General features: G+C 32.6%; 1 protein-coding gene across 1 annotated transcript in view; it reads right to left on the bottom strand.

Moving 5' to 3' along the window:
* Nucleotides 1-7,374, bottom strand: part of EPHA5 (EPH receptor A5) — a 318,271-nt gene that overhangs the window by 83,189 nt on the left and 227,708 nt on the right. The gene's annotated exons all lie outside the window — the stretch shown is intronic.

Here is a 7,374-nt window from a genome sequence, read left to right as displayed (position 1 = left end):
CTGGATCATCTTCACTATCATTATTCTGAATTCTTTTTCTGGAAGGTTGCCTATCTCCCCTTCATTTAGTTGTTTTTCTGGTGTTTTATCTTGCTCCTTCATCTGGTACATAGCCCTCTGCCTTTTCATCTTGTCTATCTTCTGTGAATATGGTTTTTGTTCCACAGGCTGCAGGATTGTAGTTCTTCTTGCTTCTGCTGTCTGCCCTCTGGTCAGTTTGAACCATTTTTTAAGTTCCTTTCAGTGATTCATTTGTGAGATATTTCTTTTTTTTTAATATAAAATTCAGTATTATTTTATAATTGGTTTGTAACTGGAGTATGATTGCTTTACAATGGTGTGTCAGTTTCTGCTTTATAACAAAGTGAATCAGCTTTACATATACATCTATCCCCATATCCCCTCCCTCTTGCATCTCCCTCCCACCCTCCTTATCCCACCCCTCTACGTGGTCACAAAGCACTGAGCTGATCTCCCTATGCTCTGCGGCTGCTTCCCACTAGCTACGTATTTTACATTTGATAGTGTATATGTGTCCATGCCACTCTCTTCTCATAGGAAATAATTCATCAAGATTTTTTACTATTTATTCCTTTGTTTGCCCTGACAGTATCAATAATATCTCCAACTACATCAGCTAAATTTAAAATATATAGAATTTATGGGATACTATCAATACCTTCATACTTGTTCATTCTTTAGCAGTGGTTAAAAAAAAAAAAGTAAGCCCAGTATGATTCATGATTATCCTTTTACATTTTGTTAAATTTTTTAATATTTAAAGATACGAACCTCTAGTCATGCATATTGTCTATTTTCCTATATATGTTTATTAAGAATTAGTTGATTTATAATGTAGTTTTGGAAGAATAGCTGCAGAATGTTTTGGGAATATTTAAAAGTAAATTTTGGAGCAATGAAACATACTACCATTAAAAGGATGTTAATTATGAAAATTAATATTCTTTAGTAAATAATATGTTTCTTTTTGTCAATTATTATATATTTACATCATCCCTGGAAACTTTAAGATAGTATCTGTTGAGAAATATTTTTGTTTTCCCGTATTTTGCTTCCCCCACTCCTGGTTACAAATCCATATTACATAAATATTCTCTAGATACTTGCTACATATTTGAATCATTGATTTAATCATTGAGACTAAAGAGTTTTGTTAGAGACAGATTATAAGAGTTTCTAAGGCCAGGGTGAGAATTTTGGATCTTTCTCACACAGCAAAAAGTATCTGTTAACTTTCTTTATCAGGAGAATGTGATCAAAGTTATAATTTTTGATTTGTAATATGAGTACACAGGAGTTGGGAAACTTAAAACAGTATGGCAGTCAAATAAGCACATGAAACGATGCTGAACATCATTGGCTATTACAGATCTCAAATAAAACCACAATGAGATACGACTACTCCCCTGTCCAAAAGGACAAAATAAAATAGTGACAACACCAAATACTAATAATCATGTGGAGAAACTGATCACTCATATTGCTGGTAAGAATGTAAAATGGTACAGCCATTCTGGAAAACATTTTGTTGGTTTCTTACAAAATGAAACATGCAATTACCATAAGACCCAGGCAATTGTATTCTTGGATAGTTATCCCAGGGAAATAAAAACTTAGGTTGACACAAAAATATATACCTGAATGTTCATAGCATTTTTATTGATAATAGCAAAAACTGGTATCAGCCCAGATATCTTTCAACAGGGGAATGGTTAAACAAACTATGGTACATACATATCATGGAATACGACTCAACAATGGAAAGAAACAGATTTGATATGCACAACAACTTGGATGAATCTACAGGGAATTATGCTGAGTGAGAAAAAATTCCAAACTTAAAGGTCATGTATTGTATGATTCCATTTACAAACCATTTTTAAAATATCAAGATTTAAAAATGGATGTTTAGATTTTAGTGGTAGCCAGAGATTAGTTATGGAACAGGAGTTGTTAGTGAAGGCAGTAAATGTAGTTATAAAAGAAACAGAAAATATGAACAGACCAATCACAAGTAATGAAATTGAAACTGTGATTAAAAATCTTCCAACAAACAAAAGTCCAGGACAAGATATCTTCACAGGTGAGTTCTATCAAACATTCAGAGGAGAGCTAACACCCATCTTTCTCAAACTCTTCCTAAAAATTACAGAGGAAAGAATACTCCAAAACTCATTCTATGAGGCCACCATCAGCCTGATACCAAAACCAGACAAAGATACTATGAAAAAAGAAAAATACAGACCAATATCCCTGATGAACATAGATGCAAAAATCCTCAACAAAATACTAGCAAACAGAATCCAGCAACACATTAAAAGGATCATACACCATGATCAAGTGGAGTTTATCCCAGGGATGCAAGGATTTTCAATATGCGCAAATCAATCAATGTGATACACCATATTAACAAATTGAAGAATAAAAAACATATGATCATCTCAATAGATGCAGAAAAAGCTTTTGACAAAATTCAACACCCATGTATGATAAAAACTCCCCAGAAAGTGGGCACAGAGGGAACTACCTCAACGTAATAAAGGCCATATATGACAAACCCACAGCCAACATCGTTATCAATGGTGAAAAACTGAAAGCATTTCCTCTAAGATCAGGAACAAGACCTGGATGTCCACTCTCGCCACTCTTATTCAACATAGTTTTGAAAGTCCTAGCCATGGAAATCAGAGAAGAGAAAGAAATAAAGAGAATCCAAATTTGAAAAGAAGAAGTATAATAGTCACTGTTTGCAGATGACATGATACTGTACATAGAGAATCTTAAAGATGCCACCAGAAAATTACTAGAGCTAGTGAATGAATTTGGTAAGTTTGCAGGATACAAAATTAATGCAGAGAAATCTCTTGCATACCTATACACTAACAATACAAGATCAGAAAGAGAAATTAAGGAAACAATCCCATTCACCATTTCAACAAAAAGAATAAAAGATCTAGGAATAAACCTACCTAAGGAGGTAAAAGACTCAGAAAACTATAAGACACTGATGAAATAAATCAAAGATGACACAAACAGATGGAGAGATATACCATGTTCCTGGATTGGAAGAATCAATATTGTGAAAATGACTATACTACCCAAAGCTATACTACTATCTACAGATTCAATGTAATTCCTCTCCAATTACCAATGGTATTTTTTACAGAACTAGAACAAAAAATCTTAAAATTTGTATGGAGACATAAAAGACCCTGAATAGCCAAAGCAATCTTGAGAAAGAAAAACAGAGCTAGAGGAATCAGGCTCCTTGACTTCAGACTGTACTACAAAGCTGCAGTAATCAAGACAATATGGTAGTGGTACAAAAACAGATATATAGATCAATGGAACAGGATAGAAAGCCCAGAGGTAAAGCCATGCACTTATGGTCAATTAATCTATGACAAAAGAGGCAAGGATATACAATAGAGAAAAGACAGCCTCTTCAATAAGTGGTGCTGGGTAAACTGGACAGCCACATGTAAAAGAATGGAATTACAACACTCCCTAACACCATACACAAAAATAAACTCAAAATGGATTAAAGACCTAAATGTAAGACCAGACACTCTAAAACTCTTAGAGGAAAATATAGGCAGAACACTCTTTGATATAAATCACAGCAAGATCTTTTTTGACCCACCTTCTAGAGTAATGGAAATAAAAATAAACAAATGGGACCTAATGAAACTTAAAAGCTTTTGCACAGCAAAGGAAACTATAAACAAGACAAAAAGACAGCCCTCAGAATGGGAGAAAATATATGCCAACAAATCAATGGACAAAGGATTAATCTCCAAAATATATAAACAGCTCATGCAGCTCAATATTAAAAAAAACAAACAACCCAATCCAAAAATGGACAGAAGACCTAAATAGACATCTCTCCAAAGAAGACATACAGATGGCCAAGAAGCATATGGAAAGCTGCTCAACATCACTAATTATTAGAGAAATGCAAATCAAAACTACAGTGGGTATCACCTCACATTCATTAGAATGGGCTTTATTGGAAAATCTACAAACAACAAATGCTGGAGAGGGTGTGCAGAAAAGGAAACCCTCTTGCATTGTTGGTGAGAATGTAAATTGGTACAGCCACTATGGAGAACATTATGGAGGTTACTTAAACAACTAAAAATAGAATTACCATATGACCCAGCAATCCCACTACTGGGCATGTACCCAGAGAAAACCATAATTCAAAAAGACGCATGCCCCTCAATGTTCTTTGCAGGACTATTTATAATAGCCAAGTAATGGAAGCAACCTAAATGCCCATTGACAGATGAATGGATAAAGAAGATGTGGTACATATATACAATGGGTATTACTCTGCCATAAAAAGGAATGAAATTGGGTCATGTGTAGAGATTTGGGTGGATCTAGAGACTGTCATACAGAGTGAAGTTATTCAGAAAGAGAAAAACAAATGTCGTATATTAACACATATAGGTGGAGTGTAGAAAAATGATACAGATGAACCAGTTTGCAAGGCAGAAATAGTGACACAGATGTAGAGAACAAATGTATGGACACCAAGCGGGTGGACGTGGGGGGCGGGGGTGGTGGTGGTCAGATGAATTGGGAGACTGGGATTGACATGTATACACTAATATGTATAAAATAGATAACTAGTAAGAACCTCCTGTATAAGAAATACATAAAATAAAATTCAAAAATAAAATAAAATAAAATAAAAAATAAAATAAATGGTTATCCCTTGGGGGAAAAAAAAGGGGGCAACAACAGAGATCCTTGTGAGGTTGATACTATTCGATATCTTGACTGTGATGGTAAATACACGAACGCTCACAAGTGACCAGATTGTACAGAACTTAACTCATACCTGTTTACACACATACACACAAAGGAGTATGAGGAAATGTAAGACTGGTGGATTGCATCAATGCCAATATCCTGCTTTTGTTGTTATACTATAGTTTTGCACAATGTTACCATTGGGGATACTGAGCAAAGTGTGCAAGAGCTCTCTGTGTATTGTTGCATGTGAATCTACAATTATCTTGGTAAAATTTTCATTTAAAAAACAGAATAGCATTATTCTAGCCATTGGGCTATACAGATTTTTGAATCAAATAGGTAAGAATTAGATGAGAGAAAGTATATTGAGGAAAAAAAATCATAAAAGAAACACAAATGTGTTCAGTAAATCTTGGGCAAGTAGAGACTAAGAAAGATTCAGTGATGTTTCCATATTTTCAAGACAATTTATATTAAGAAAAAAAAAACTAAGAAAAAGAGCTAGCTAGGTTGGCTGGATGGTTTCATTCATGCTAGGTGTATTTGTTGGCATGTTTTTATCATCGCCGTTGGGAATAGGAATAATGAAAGGGGTCAATTTTAAACAATTAATTGTATGCACAACAAAATTAAAGTGGGTTACAGTCAGTTATAAAACATAAACTAAAACCTGACAGAAAAAAAGCTGGAGATTTTCCACCCAAATCCTCATGGTAAATAGTTTTTCTAAAATGAATATTTTGCATTCTTGTTTTTATTATTTGCATTTGGTTTTAGGGCTATATTTTTAACATAGAAGATAATGTAGAAGAAAAAGGAAAGCTCTTCATAACAATTTTGTAACTGAAGTATAATATAAATTAATAAGTTTAAAAAATTAAGCAAATCAAGAACATATGTCAATATATCATATCATGCAATTATGAACTGAATAATCAATTGGAAAATTCTTTGTAAAGTTTAAGTTCAAAGTAATGACTTTCAGATAATTTTTTGTCCTAATATACCTGAATGATAAGGTAGACTTTCCTTAACAATGGTGACTCATTAAAGCCAGGTTAACTGTCACCCACCAAATGAAAATTGCCAATAGCTTTGACAGCAAAAATGTAAATATGTTTAAGATACCATAACTCTTGACTCTAGTATTTGCAGATTGTGTTTTGGAAATAATATATGTATGTGAAAAATTAAATTATAGTATTAAGTAAATAATTGCTCAATAATATAATTGAAGTGATTTCACAAAATACTGCACAAATAGTTGTCAAATGAATGGTATATAACACAAAATGAAGTGTTATTTTAATAATAATTGTATATCTTCTTTAATTCCCTATTAGAGTATAATCCTGGAGAAGGGAGGGATTATGCCTTAAAGTTATTTGAGTCACTCACAGTACCTAGCATGAAAAATCTTTTGATTTGTAGGGAGTTAATGACAAATTTAAAAATAATGAACAAAACTATTATCCTAAAATGGTTCTTGACATAAACATTCTAATCTTCAGAAGATTATTCTCTCTTATTCTTAGGAGAGAAGTTTCCACGTGTTACTCATGTATACTTCTCCAGAGTCTAGCAAAGCCAAGCACATAACAGGGGCTCAACACATTCTTCCTGAATTGTATCCAGAAGATTTCTACATGAAGATCAAAGGGGGTTGGTATGTAACAGATACTTGGTACAAAGAAAAATTCATTCTTAAATTGTTTGCAAATACATGTACACATAAGCAAGTAAAAATAAAATTCCACACTAAAGTTGAGGCAGTACATCCCTAAAATATTTTCATTACTATTAATAATAACACTAAAATCTGATTTTGTAATAAAAATATTTGTGTGATATTTCTTTCCATCTAGAAGTTATGTAGGAAAATATTTAAAAGAAAGTTTCAGGTGAGACTTTGTAAAATTATATGGAAAATGACCTCATTATTTCTCTCAATGATCAGATTGATGGGTATTGGCATACCTGGAAACTACTATTTAAAAAAAAAAGTAAGGGAAAGAGCATCAAATAGTCTGAAGAAAAACTAGCTGCTGAACATGCCAACATCCTAAAACTAAGTATAATTTTGTAATCTTTTAAAGTGAGATTTTTCATTTGTAAAATTATCCAAGCACTCGAGCATATTGTGAGATATTATTTACTCTATGGCTTTGTTTCCAGAATTGGTAAAGCACATAAGCATAAATAGAAACAAGCCCTATTAGGATGGCCAGCTTATATAATACATATTTCATTATAAATCCAGATCAGGGTCCAAGGTATGACAGTGAATAATCCATTGCCAATATTATGGAAATTTTATGACTAATTACATTAATTCATATGAAACTTATTTTAAAAAGCTTTTCTAAATAGCATTAAATATTTAAATTTCAATATGTCAATTAAACTTCAGACATGGGACTTTCCTTGCATGGAAAGAAAATAATTTATCATTTTTCACCATGGCACCCTAATCTGTATAAAATCAAGTGAAGTCATACTTAGAAAGCTATTCTTAAAGTAATAAAAATTATCTTTTAGATAATTCAGTTAAACATGCTTTAAACAGAAATATATCTTCATTTTCTAAAG

This window comes from Delphinus delphis, chromosome 5 (assembly GCF_949987515.2).
Source record: "Delphinus delphis chromosome 5, mDelDel1.2, whole genome shotgun sequence".
Classification (NCBI taxonomy): Eukaryota; Metazoa; Chordata; class Mammalia; order Artiodactyla; family Delphinidae; genus Delphinus; species Delphinus delphis.
The sequence above is the reverse complement of the archived record's forward strand: the minus strand, read 5'-3'. Positions and strand labels throughout refer to the sequence as shown.